Here is a 12,228-nt window from a genome sequence, read left to right as displayed (position 1 = left end):
CTGGGATTATAGGCACGTGCCAGCACCGCCTGACTCTGATTTGTTTTTTCAGACTATTTCAAAAAGCAAAAGCAAACAATAACCACGGCAAAACCCACATTACACAGTTTTACCCCCTAAATCCATTTTAAGCTGTTTGGGCTGCTGTTTAACTGTTCTCGAGGGCTGGGGGAATAGTTTAGTCTATAATTACACCAAGCATACTCCAAACCATGGGTTCAATCCAGCCCTGGGTATGAAAAAAAAAATACTTTCTTTTGAGCCACATTCTAAGTTCTGTTTTCTGTCTCATTTCCGTACTGTGTTTTCTGCAGTTTTAACTTGTTCACTTCATGGCTGCATAGTGTTCTGCTGTGGTAACCGGGAAGCTGAGAGAATACATCTTCAAGGATGTCTAGAGAGCAGAGAGAGCTAACCGAAAGTGGCTCAAGGATATGACTCTCAAAGACAAACCTCCTCCTGCGAGTTCCATATCCACCCAAATAAACACCTACAAGAGGACACCAAGTGACCACAAATGCTAGCCTGTAGGAAACATTTCTCATTTGAACCACTACATCATTGCAATCCCAAAGCACATTGATTTTTTTTAAAAAAAATGAAAATAGATTATTCTCTCATACAATACATCCCAACCACAGTTTCCCCTCCCTCCACTCTCCCCCAGATCCACTCTCCCTCTGTTTCCCTTCAGAAGACAGCACGCCTCCAAGAGACAGCCAAACGGGGCAAAACAGGATACACTAAGACAACGGAACGTCCTCATAGCGAGGTTGGACAAGGTAACCCAGTCAGAGGCAAAGAGTCCCATGAGCAGGCAAAAGAGTCAGAGACATACCTGCTCTCACATTTAGGAGTTCCACAAAACACCAATCTAACAGCAATCACACATATGCAGCGGACCTGGTGTAGACCCATGCAGGCCCCTGTGAGCCCCGTTTAGTTGATTCAGTGGGTCAGGCTTTCCTGGTGTCCTCCATCCCCTCTGACTCCTACCCTCTTGTCGGTGTTCCCAGATCTCTGAGGGGGAGGACTCAATGGAGACCTTCAATGTAGACTCTTTCTTTGGCATAGTGTCTGGCTGTGGGTCTCTGTACCTGCTCCCATCTGCTGCCCGAGGACGCCTTTCTCATCAGACTGGACAGGGCACTGATCTATGAGTTTAGCAGAATATCATTAGGAATAATTTTATTGATTTTTTTGGTCAGTCATGTTTGATTCTACTCTGGGTCTCTTGGCTATCCAGTCTCTGGTTCCTGGCCATGCAGCCAGTGTAAGGTGTGGGATCCCTTTTGTGGAGTGGGCCTCAATTTAAACCAGTCATTGATTGGTCACTCTAAGTTCTGTATCACCATTGCCCAAGCACATTTTGTAGGTAGGACAGACTCTAGGTCAAAGGTTTCTCTTTCACTAGCCTGCAGAGTATCTTCCCACACCAAAGAGACTAGAATGTAGGGGTGAAGGCTCCATGCAGGCACCGGCTTGGCTTCTTTATGTTCAATGAACTGTGTGGATGTTGTCCTCAGCAATGGATCCTCATGTCAGTTTTTGGAGAACAACCCTTTGTCCTAGTATCGGCCTGAGTTGTTGGAGGGATCTCCATGGGATCCCCTTGGCCAACAACTCAACTGAATGCCGTCCAGTCCCACCAATGGAGGACTTGCCTGGCTACAAAAGGCAGCCAGTTCAGACTCCATACCCTCCATCCTTAGGAGTCCTCACTAGGGTCATCCTCATAAAGTCCAGGAAGTCTCTGTTGCACTAGGTTTTCATACCACACCCCAAAGGCCTCCCAATTTGAGCCATCTCTCCTTATACTCTTCCCCTTCATTCCTTCATTTCACAGCTGATCCTCCTGTTCCTGTCCCCAGTCTGCCTGCAAAAGCTCTTCTATTCATACAAACACACACACACACACATGATTTGTGTCTAGGTTACCTCACTCAGGGTGAGTTTTTCTAGTTGAATACCATAGCAATTGCTTTAGCAAGGTCACTGAAGAGCTGGGGAGGTATAGACATTTTGTATACACCAGTCTGTTTATAAAAGTATAGCATTTTTGGCAAAGAGATGTCCAGACCACTCACACAATCCAATACCAACAAATACTGTTTTTTGTAAAAACAGAATGTGAGCATTTCCCACTAACCAGCCTAAGTGAATGACTGTGCATAGTCCTTGTAAAGGCAATGGGATTTTTTTGCTTTTGTCATTTAGGTCACTGTTGTAGGAAATCCTTCCGCCAGTAGCCTTTAAGTTACCAGCCCACTTGGGTGTGGCCTCTTATACTATAAAGCATGTGCTTGCTCTCTCTTCTGGCTGCTGGATTTGGTTGCTGTTCTCCATTTGAACAGAGTACTGTGATTTGTGAGTCTACCACTAAATAACTAACCCTTTATTATATTAAAAAAAAAGCTGTTCTATTTCCCCTTGGCAGGGCGATCCATGCATCCCCCTTAGAGCCTTCCATTAAACTAACCTCTCCAGGTCTGTGGATTGTACCTTGGTTATCATTTCCTTAGTAGTTAACATCCACTTATAAGTGAATAAATATATATTTGTCTTTTTGGGTCTAGGTTACCTCACTCAGGTTGAGTTTTTCTAGTTGAATTCATCTGCAAATTTCATGATATTACTTTAAAAAAAACTTGAGTAGTACTCCATTTTGTAAATGTACCACATTTTCTTTATCCATTTTTTAGTTGAGGGGCATCTAGGCTGCTTCCAGTTTCTAGCTATTGTTAATAAAGCTGCAATAAACATAATTGAGCAAGTGTTCTTGTGGTAGGATGGAACATCCTTTGGGCATATATCCAAGAGTTGTTTAGTTGGGTCTTGAGGGAGATCGATTTCCAATTTTCTGAGAAAACACCACAATGAGTTTCAAATGTCTGTACAGTTTGCACTCCTAAAAAGCAGTGGAGGAGCGTTCCCCTTACTCCACATTCACCAGGACTAGCTGTCATTTGTGTTACTGATCTTAGCCATTCTGACATGTGTAAGATGGAATCTCAGAGTTGTTTTAATTTGCATTTCCCTGATGGCTAAGGATGTTGAACATTTAAGTGTTTCTCAGCCATTTGAGATTCCTCTGTTGAGAATTATCTGTTTATATCTGTACTCCATTTTAAAATCAGGTTGTTTTTTTTGGTATCTAGTTTCTTGAGTTTTTAAAAATCATATTTTGGATATTATCCATCTCTTAGATATGGAGTTGATAAAATTATTTTCCCGTTCTATAGGCTGCCACTTTGTCCTATTGATATCATTTTCCTCATAGAAGCTTTTCGGTTTCATGAGGTCCTGTTTATTAGTTGTAGATCTTTGTGCTTGTACTGTTGATGTTCTGTTCAGAAAGCCATCTCCTACGCCAATGCCTTCAAGGCTGTTCCCACTTTCTTTTTTTATCAGATTCAGTATATCTGGTTTTATAGTGAAGTCTTTGATCCACTTGGACTTGAGTTTTGCAAACATCACTTTAAAACCACAGCATCACACTCCTGCTCCTCAGGGTCCATGGTCATCTTAAATCCTCCAGTATCTAAGCAAACTACACACTCTCAGGACTTTCTGCCCTTCCCTCTTCCTATACATCTGGGTATAGACAGTAACCATGGCACAACATAACATGGATGTTATTCTGTCCTGATTTTTTTTTCTCCAAAAAATGACTCCATTGCTTTAGAAGTTGGGACCAGAGTGATGGATTCTGCAGTAAAGAGTATGAACTGCCCTTGCAGAGGACCCATGTTGGGTGGCTAATTTCAGCTCCAAGGGACCTGGTCTCTGTAGGCATGGACCCACACTCAGATATGAATACATATCCATAATTAAAATTTAAAACTATTCAGTCTCTCTCAGTCCTCAGGAGAGGAGCAGACTACAGCTAGATTACTATGGAGGGACCTGTCTGTTTCCAATAAAGTCTTGCCCACCCCTGAACCTCATGATCACGGTCTTTGCTTGAATAGTTTTGACAGCCTTCTGGTCTTCCAAGCTTCCACCAGACAGCCCATCCGGCTCGTGGTGTCTTAAGGATTTTTCTAACCTGAAGCCTTCAATTCTTCTACATCCCTGTGTGAGTCACCGTTAGGGGCCATGAGGGGTCACATGGCCAGGACGTCAGAAGGACACCGCTTCTCAGGACCTATTTTATGTCTTGGTGACCTACCTTGTCATTGTGAACAAAAACTTCACAAGAAGCACCAGGTGGGAAGAAATTTATAGTTTGAGTGTGAAGAGATTATAGTCTACCATGGGAGTCTGAGGTAGCTGGAAGCCAGGAAGCAGAAAGGGCCTTTCCATCTTTATCTTAAACAGAGATTTGGTTTTGGAAAGCAACCCGTAGTTGTATTAAGAAACTGTCTTAATCACCGTTGCTGGTCACTTAAGCGTTTTTACTTCTCTGATATTTCAGATGCTCATTCATGCTCTGATATTCTAAAACTTTTTTTAGATTTATTGATTTTAAATATTTATTTACTTTATGTAGAAGTATGATTGCATCTGAGCGTGTGGATAGGTACCATGTGTGTGCAGGAGCCTGTGGAGGTCAGAAGAGGGCATCCGATACCATGAAACTGGACTTAAAGGTGGTTGTGAGCCACCATGTGAATGCTGGGATCTAAACCTAGGTTCTCTGTAAGATCAGTAAGTACTCTTAACCCCTCAGCCATCTTTCCAGCTCCTAATTTTATGAGAGTTTTGCCTACATGTTTGTATGTGTACCACATGGATGTCTGCTGTCCCTGGAGGTCAGAAGAGTATATCAGATAGACTGGAATCAGAGTTGCAGTTGGTGGTGAGCCACTGTGTGGGGCTGAGAAACAAACATGGGTCCTCTGTAAGAGCAACAAGTGCCCTTAACTGCAGAACCAGCTCTCCAGCCCTAATCACACACCTGTATTAAAAAAATACTATTTTTTTTGTCCATTTGCCAGTTCGGCCTAGGTATCTTTTTGTCTCAATTCCTTGGATCTAACTATATAGTGTTTTACCGTACAATCTCTCTCAGAAGTTCTTCTGCCATCCTTTGTATCTACCTTAATTCCTTTTAGGTTAGAATCTGTATACTAGCCAGACATGGTAGTCTGTGCCTGTATTCAACAGACAGGTATAGGATGATCTCAAGTTTGAGGCCATATCAATATCGAGATCCTATTTTAACCCCTCTTCCCAATAAACCTTTGCACACCCAGTTTCCCAACCCCCGCAGTTAAGCAGTGTTCTCCCCACACTGCTGGCCAGCGATACGTATTACCTCCTTTTTCATTCCAAGTTTTTTCTCCCTCCACAGATGCTCCCTTGTGCATTGGTCCCTTCATCTGGGATCACGTTCTTTCTGCTTGAAATACCTCCTTTAGCATTTCCCTTAGTGAATATTTACTTCTAAATCAACTCTCCAAGCTTTTGTTTACCTGAAAAAGATCTTTATTTCTTCCTCATTCTTGGAAGGTATTTCCCTCTCCATCTGGAGTTCTTTTGGTTTCCCGAAGCTGACATTTCACTCTCCTGCCTCTGTGTGTTTCTGCTGCAGACGTCAGCTGTCTCTCCAAGACACCCTTTCTTCTTCTTCATTTGATTTTAGGCTCTTTCTTCAAGTCTTTGGTTTTCATCGGTTTCACTCTGGTGTGTCCAGTTATGAATTTCCCACTGACCAGGAGTTCCAGGGCCACAGTTAATGGGTCTCTGGAGGTGGGTTGGGTTAGGATGACGCAAAGGAATGATGGCCTTTGAGCATGCGCTGCATAGTTTGACTTCTAGTCTAAAGCACAGGTACTAAATACGGCACAGTTTAAATTTATGGACCGTCTTTGAACTCACGATTCTTCTGCCTCAGCCTCCTGAGTGCTCGGGTTACAGACATTGGCCAATGCGCCCAGCTCAGTTTAGGTAACCCACAGTGACGAATGGTACTGAGCCATACACATGGTACAACTGTACTCCACCATCCTTAGTTCCCTGCATTTGGACAAGCCGTGGATCTCTGTGCTAGCCTCTTTGATGAGGAGAGTTACTCTGATCTGCGGGTGTAAGGGTAAATATTTAGAATACAGTTAAAAGCTATATTGAGTTAGGAAAATGGCAGTAGACGCTTCTCCTCCAGGGGCTATGACTTCTCCACCCGTGGATACTTGGTCACGTTGACAGCATGCGTTCCTTCCTATAGAGAGGGCCTTCAACTACAGCTGATGGTTTTGAGTGCCACTATTTCATCACTGGGGATATCGTGGCTGCCCATCACTGTTGTAGTTCCCAGGTTTTACAGCTTAGTGGCGTTATTTTCATTAAGAACAACGGTCCAGTGTCGCCAAGATGAGTCGTCTTTCTCGTGTACCTCAGAGGCCTGCATTTCCAGCAGTGGACAGCAGAGGGCAGCATTGTATCACGGCTGTCTCTGGGCGGCCCAGTTGGTCCAGCTTGGGCTCGAGCAGGCAACTGCTTCAGTGTGTTCCCTGTACTGTCCACTGTGGTCATGGAGGGTCTGGTGAGCTCGGGAGCCGGAGACCGCTGTCTCCATTCTGACTGGGCCTTTTCGGTGTCTGGTGCTCCGCCACCTTCTCCCCCACGGGCTGCCGAGTCTCCGCTAAGGCTGTCCGCAGAGGATGCTCATTTCCATTTGAGGTCAAGTCTGGCTTGCAGTCCTAAAGAAAAGCTCATCTCGGCAGAGCACATCCTATGCTTGTGTGGTGTCTTTCTCCTGGAAGTCTCCCCTGATCTTTTTATTCATCCCCGCTGGGGCATCCCAGAAGTATGTCTTAGTCTTCTAGGTCTCTTAGAGTCTGGCATCAGCTGCCCTCCACCCCGCCTGCTTCCAGCAAGGGTCCTCTTTCCCTCTCTACCTACCCAAAGTCCCTCCCACCTCTAAGCTCTGGACCTAACACTAAGATGTACATCTGCTCCACCCAGTACCACTGTTACAAAGGGAACAGGGAATGGCACAGCTTTCTTGAAGGATGCCTTATTAGAGATTAGGGTTCTGAAGTCTTCTGGACCCTCAGGGTCCTTGTCCTAGGCAGCCTTGGACCCACACGCTGTCTTTTCTGCGGGAAATGACTTCCTGAGGGGACAGAACGTTGGCCAAGGGACTTCCCCATTGCCACCTGTGGCACATCTCTTCCTGCAGCAGAAGACAGGAACGGGGAACTTCCTCAAGGGGACTGGCTACAGACCCACAGACTGGCAGAATCTTCGGGTTCCAACTGAGCGGAAAAGGTGCTTCATGTCAGTTCTGAGATGTTCATAGTCACTTAGCCGGAATAAAAAAAAAGGAAATGAATAATACCTAGATTTGGGGACAGGGTGGAGACGGTTTGGAGACGATGCTTTCCTAACTGTGTGTGGGAGTGTATATTGGCTTAAGAAACAGCTTTGGAGGGCACTTTTGCTATTATATATTAAAATATTTAAATATTTCATAATAAATGTTTAAATATGTATATACTTAATAATTCCAATTCTGGGCATTTATCCTAAGAAAACAATTGCATAAGAACAGAAAATACTTATATACATATATAAGTATCTTACAGTTGTGTTGTTTATAATGCTGAAAATTGTGAAAAAAAATGTTCAGTGACAAGTGACCAATTAGATCAAGTATGCTCAATCCCATGGGACATAATATGACCAGCTTTTAAAAACTGTGTTTCCAGGAAAACTGTATTAAAAAGCAAATTGATTGATTTAGCACATTCCACGGCCTCCCGGATGGGGAAGCTACTGCTCCGGGTACTATAAACAAGGAAAGGGTTTACTGTCTGATGTGGGGCTGGGTCTGGTGCTTGGTAAGCGAGTGCTCTGCCCTTGGAGTTCCTATAAACGGGAGGCTGAGCCATAAAAAAGCGGAAAAAAATTAAACAACCTGAAGTTCAGGAAGTAACACTAGTGCTTCTATCCGTGAACACAAGAAAGGACAGGTCACTTGCCACGATGGGGCAGTCCTGTAAGCCCAGCAAGTGTGAGGCTGAGACAGGAGGATCCTGAGTTTGAAACCATCTTGGGATACATAATAAGACTAAAACAAACCAACCAACAAACCAAAAAAGAAAAGAGAAAAACCCAAAATCCAAACCAGCCAACCCTCAACGAAACGACAATAACAACAGCAACTCAGCAACAAAATCAAGGTGGAAGAATCATGAAGTCACCAGTTGGTGGCATCAGTGAAGGTCAGTGGTCGCTTACAGCTGAAATGCCTGCATGGTAGCTAATGCATGCGGAAGCTCAACGGGACTCCGGAGCTGGGACTCTGCAGCAGCGAGCCGCTGGGCTAGCTCAGGGTCCTCCATGTGTGGTTCCTTCGGGTCTGGACATGACCAATGCCTTCCAAGATCCTGTCTACATTCCAGGTAGGGAGAAGAGAGAAATGCGTACAGGCATTCATCCCTCAAGTGCCCATCTTTTATTCATCATGGGCAGAGCGTCGGCTATCAAGTCCTGGCTCAGAAAGACCACAGGGCCACCCCTGGATGAAATAAGACCCTGGCTATGGTGTTTTGGGCTACAGGGGTGTTCTTTTCCACATGTTCTAAACCAAAGCCGACACCGAAACAGGCTTTTTCTGAATAGAAAGTGAAAATGTTTTTCTGTCTTGAGAGAAGTAGGGTGGGGTGGCTTGCTTACATGGCTTTGGAAAACAGGGTAAGTGGTCTGTAGCTGATCTCAGACACACTTGTCACCTGGTGGCCAGGCCCAGGGGTTTCTTCTTCTGACTCCTGTCTCTCTTGACCTTGTCCCCCACCCCCAAGGCTAAGGGTAAGTGGTGTAGGTCCGATGGGGTTCCTCCCTGATAGAGGTTTAGGTGGAAGCCCTACCACAGTCTGTACACGCCTAAAAAGGTTGGGATGTTGGGGATCTCCAGCTAGGGGCTCCGTTCCATCCTCTGTTTCACCCCTCCCACTCCAAACCCCACCCCTGAGCAAGCCTACCAAAAGTCAGCCCCTCCCTGGGACTGCTCAAGACCACGCCTACAAGCTATAGAAGACCTGGTAGCCATATTTGCCATGTGATCCCTCTCCTGCCTGAGTTGCCTTGCTCTGATCATCAAACCTGGATCTATTAATTCGGTTTGAGTTGGTCTATCGCATCGACAGTGGTGGGGAGAACCCAGCAACCGGGGATCTAATACCTGTCAAGAGATGCTCCCTGCCTTGAGATCTGTTTTCTGATCTCCGTAAGTCTGCTCATGTGGTTGCTGCTTGTGGCTTCTGCAGTCCCAGGAGCTAGCGTTTGTCCCCAGGCCTGGCCCCTATGCCCCACACTAAGCTGCTCAAGGTTTGGGCCTTAGCGGCTTCATTTTGTTCATTTACAGTAACTTTGTTGTTAAATATCCAAACTTGACACATTTTTCCCCTTTGTTGGTTGGGAAGCTGGGTGAAGTCAGCAGGACCACCTCTCCTCTTCTGCAGACGCCCTGGGCATGTCCACTACCATTGCCTCAGATTTGTTGAGGGCTGTGTCCAGCTGGGGGGCCTGATATGCCGGGTGAGCCAGGAATCTATGCGGCTCTGGGAAGTGCTGGGGTACAGATCTTAGGCACTGCGGGCTTGGGCTGGGGGCATTTGCTGGGCTACACCTGACAGGTTGTGGGAGGTAGGTGCACTCCTGTAATTGTTAGCTGTATCTGGGATTTGCACTATGACCGGACTAAGGTCATCTGATCTCCAAGGTCCTATTTCATGTGTGGACAGAGGCAGCCCATCTCTGGGGACAGCAGAGGACATATGATTGACAGACAGCCTCCTGTACAGAGTTAGGATTATCATGAGATTCCTGGTACCCAGGGTGATAAAGACCACCTCCCCTCCCTCCCCTCCCTCTGCCCCAGGACTCTTGGAAAGAAAGTTTGTATTTTTTACTTAACGTGTATGTACTACATGTATGCAGACGCACATGGAGGCCAGAAGAGGGCACTAGATAGCTTAGAGTTCAGTTTAGCTAGTTGTAAGCAGCTGAACGTGACCTTGGGGCTTCGGGATGAACAGTGGGCGTTCTTGTCACTGAGCAATCTCTCTGGACCCTGTTTGGACTCTTTTGGTAATCAGTGGCCCTTGCCTTTCCTAAGATGCCCACTGAAGATACCAAGCTATGGGTCTTTGCAGCCATCAGGCCACCCAGGGTGTCTGGTCTGTAGAAGTGTATCTAGGAGGGAGTGTATCTGGCTTCTCTAGCTCCCATTATCACCATTCTGGCAACTTCCACCCTAGTGCCCTCCAATTTGGACTCCATCCCTTGCTCTTCTTTTCCTAACCCCTCTTCCCTTCCCGTCTAGAACACACATTGACATTCTGGACTTGAGTCATGGTCTGGTTAGAGTCTACAGATCCTTGGAGTTGTAAGAGGAGGCCTGGGCAGGAGTGGGAAGGGCTGAGTTCTGGGGCATTCTTTGTTTTGGGTTGGCCTGGCCATGCCTGATGTGGGTTTGGGGTCTGACTTGGGATCTGAAGTAGACAGACAGGCTAGGGTTCAGGTTCCTGCCAGGTAGATCTGCCAACCACCTGGGTGGGAGGTGGCCCCAAAGTTTACAAAAGGGCAGAGTTGCAGATTCAGAGCTGGTGGAAGAGCGGGGAAGCTGTGCTAGGCATTGTTACTGGGAAGCTGGAGAGGCAGCAAAGTAATCAGGAGGGGATACGCCAGTGTTTAGGCTTAGACGGCCTCGGGGACTGTGACCTCAAAGGTCTGAATGGCAGCAGGAGACCCAAGGAGCCTGAGCCTGCTCTGGAGATGACATAAGTCTATAGACTGCAGAGCCTCTGATTTGGAAGGAAGCAAACGCTGTTGTTCCAGAGGGCTCAGGCTGAGATGATAGCTCGGAAGGGCGTGTCTGGGGGGACCAAGCCTCACTGCCTTGTGATTGTTCCTTCCAACTCGACACAGCACTGTGCAAACTCCACTGTTCTTCATCAGACTTTTGGAAGGCCTCAAGGAAGGGGGTCCAGAGGACAAGGAGGTCCCAGAGTGTTTGTGTGGGAACCCTAGATGGCCCGAGTAGTGGTGTGGCCCTGCCGCCCTTCTGTCCAGTGATCTGGGGTTGTAGCCTGCTTTTCCCTCCCACCCCCAGGTAACCTTTTGGATTGGTTGGTTCTAATCGCAGTCTCTTGTCCTGTGCTCCATGTTGGTAACTGTGTGATGGGCCAGAGGGAGGTATTTTCCTTACAAAGAAGAGGTGCTCCCATCTGGGTTTGCTCACACATAGTATGATCTTCTTTCTCCTCATTGGCCCATGGCATGTGACTCCAACAAAATGAAGCCCTTCCCCACCTGGTCTGCCCGCTGCGGTGAAGCCTGTATTATTGACAATGCCTTCTAAAGGGTGTCAGAGGTGCAGGCAGAAGCCAGCCCAGCGTGTCCTGCCCTGGTGGCTCAGAATCCTGCTATGGGGAGGTAAACCTCAGCTGCACTTCCTTCACCCAAATTCTTCTCCTCTATAAAGGCAAAGACTAAATCAATGAAGCTTCGAACCATGGAGTAAGCAAGACCAGAGATTGCTGGCCTGGAAAATTTGAAAGCAAAAACTCAAGAGAACGACTAAGAGGGAAAGCAAACAAAAAATTACAGTCTTATAAAAGAAGATCCAATAAACATAAGCACTAAAAATGAGATGAAAGAGGTTGGCAAGAAGGGTAAAGGAGACAAAGCAGAGTTGGATCATTGTCATTCAACAGATGTGCCAGGCGGCTGCAGAAGCAATGGAGAAAATAAGCAATAAGTGTCTTAAAAAAAAAGTCTGGGGTATACCCCAGTATCCTGCATACACCTAGAATCCCATCTTGGGGGCTGAAGCAGGAGGATCTCAAATTCAAGGGTGGTGTAAGCTGCAATGGTGAAACCTTGCCTCAATAAACAAACAAACATAAACAAAAACAAAGCAACAGTAGAAAACTGGGTATGGAGGACTTATCTCCTGGGCTCAGGTCCTACTGGTGAGCAGGTTCCTTGGAGCCTGTGGGGTAGCACTCTTTCCTAGATGCCGGCTGACCCCAACATGGCTTGATTTGGGTCTCTTCCTCTCCTCTTTTCTGTACACACAAGGGAGCTGGGTGCCCATATCTAAACCGGTAGGTTCCTTGGACTGGCAGGGGTCTCTGCCAGCTGCACCCTTCCAGCAAGTCTGGCTGGCATGCGCCAGCCAGCTCCAGCCAGCTGTGCTGTGCTAGGAGAGAGATGCAGGATCGCTGGTAGTCTGGGCAGCTCCCTGGGAGAGAGCATGGTTAGGAAGCCACCTGG

This window comes from Microtus pennsylvanicus, chromosome 10 (assembly GCF_037038515.1).
Source record: "Microtus pennsylvanicus isolate mMicPen1 chromosome 10, mMicPen1.hap1, whole genome shotgun sequence".
Taxonomy (NCBI): Eukaryota; Metazoa; Chordata; class Mammalia; order Rodentia; family Cricetidae; genus Microtus; species Microtus pennsylvanicus.
This window is presented reverse-complemented; position numbering follows the sequence as displayed.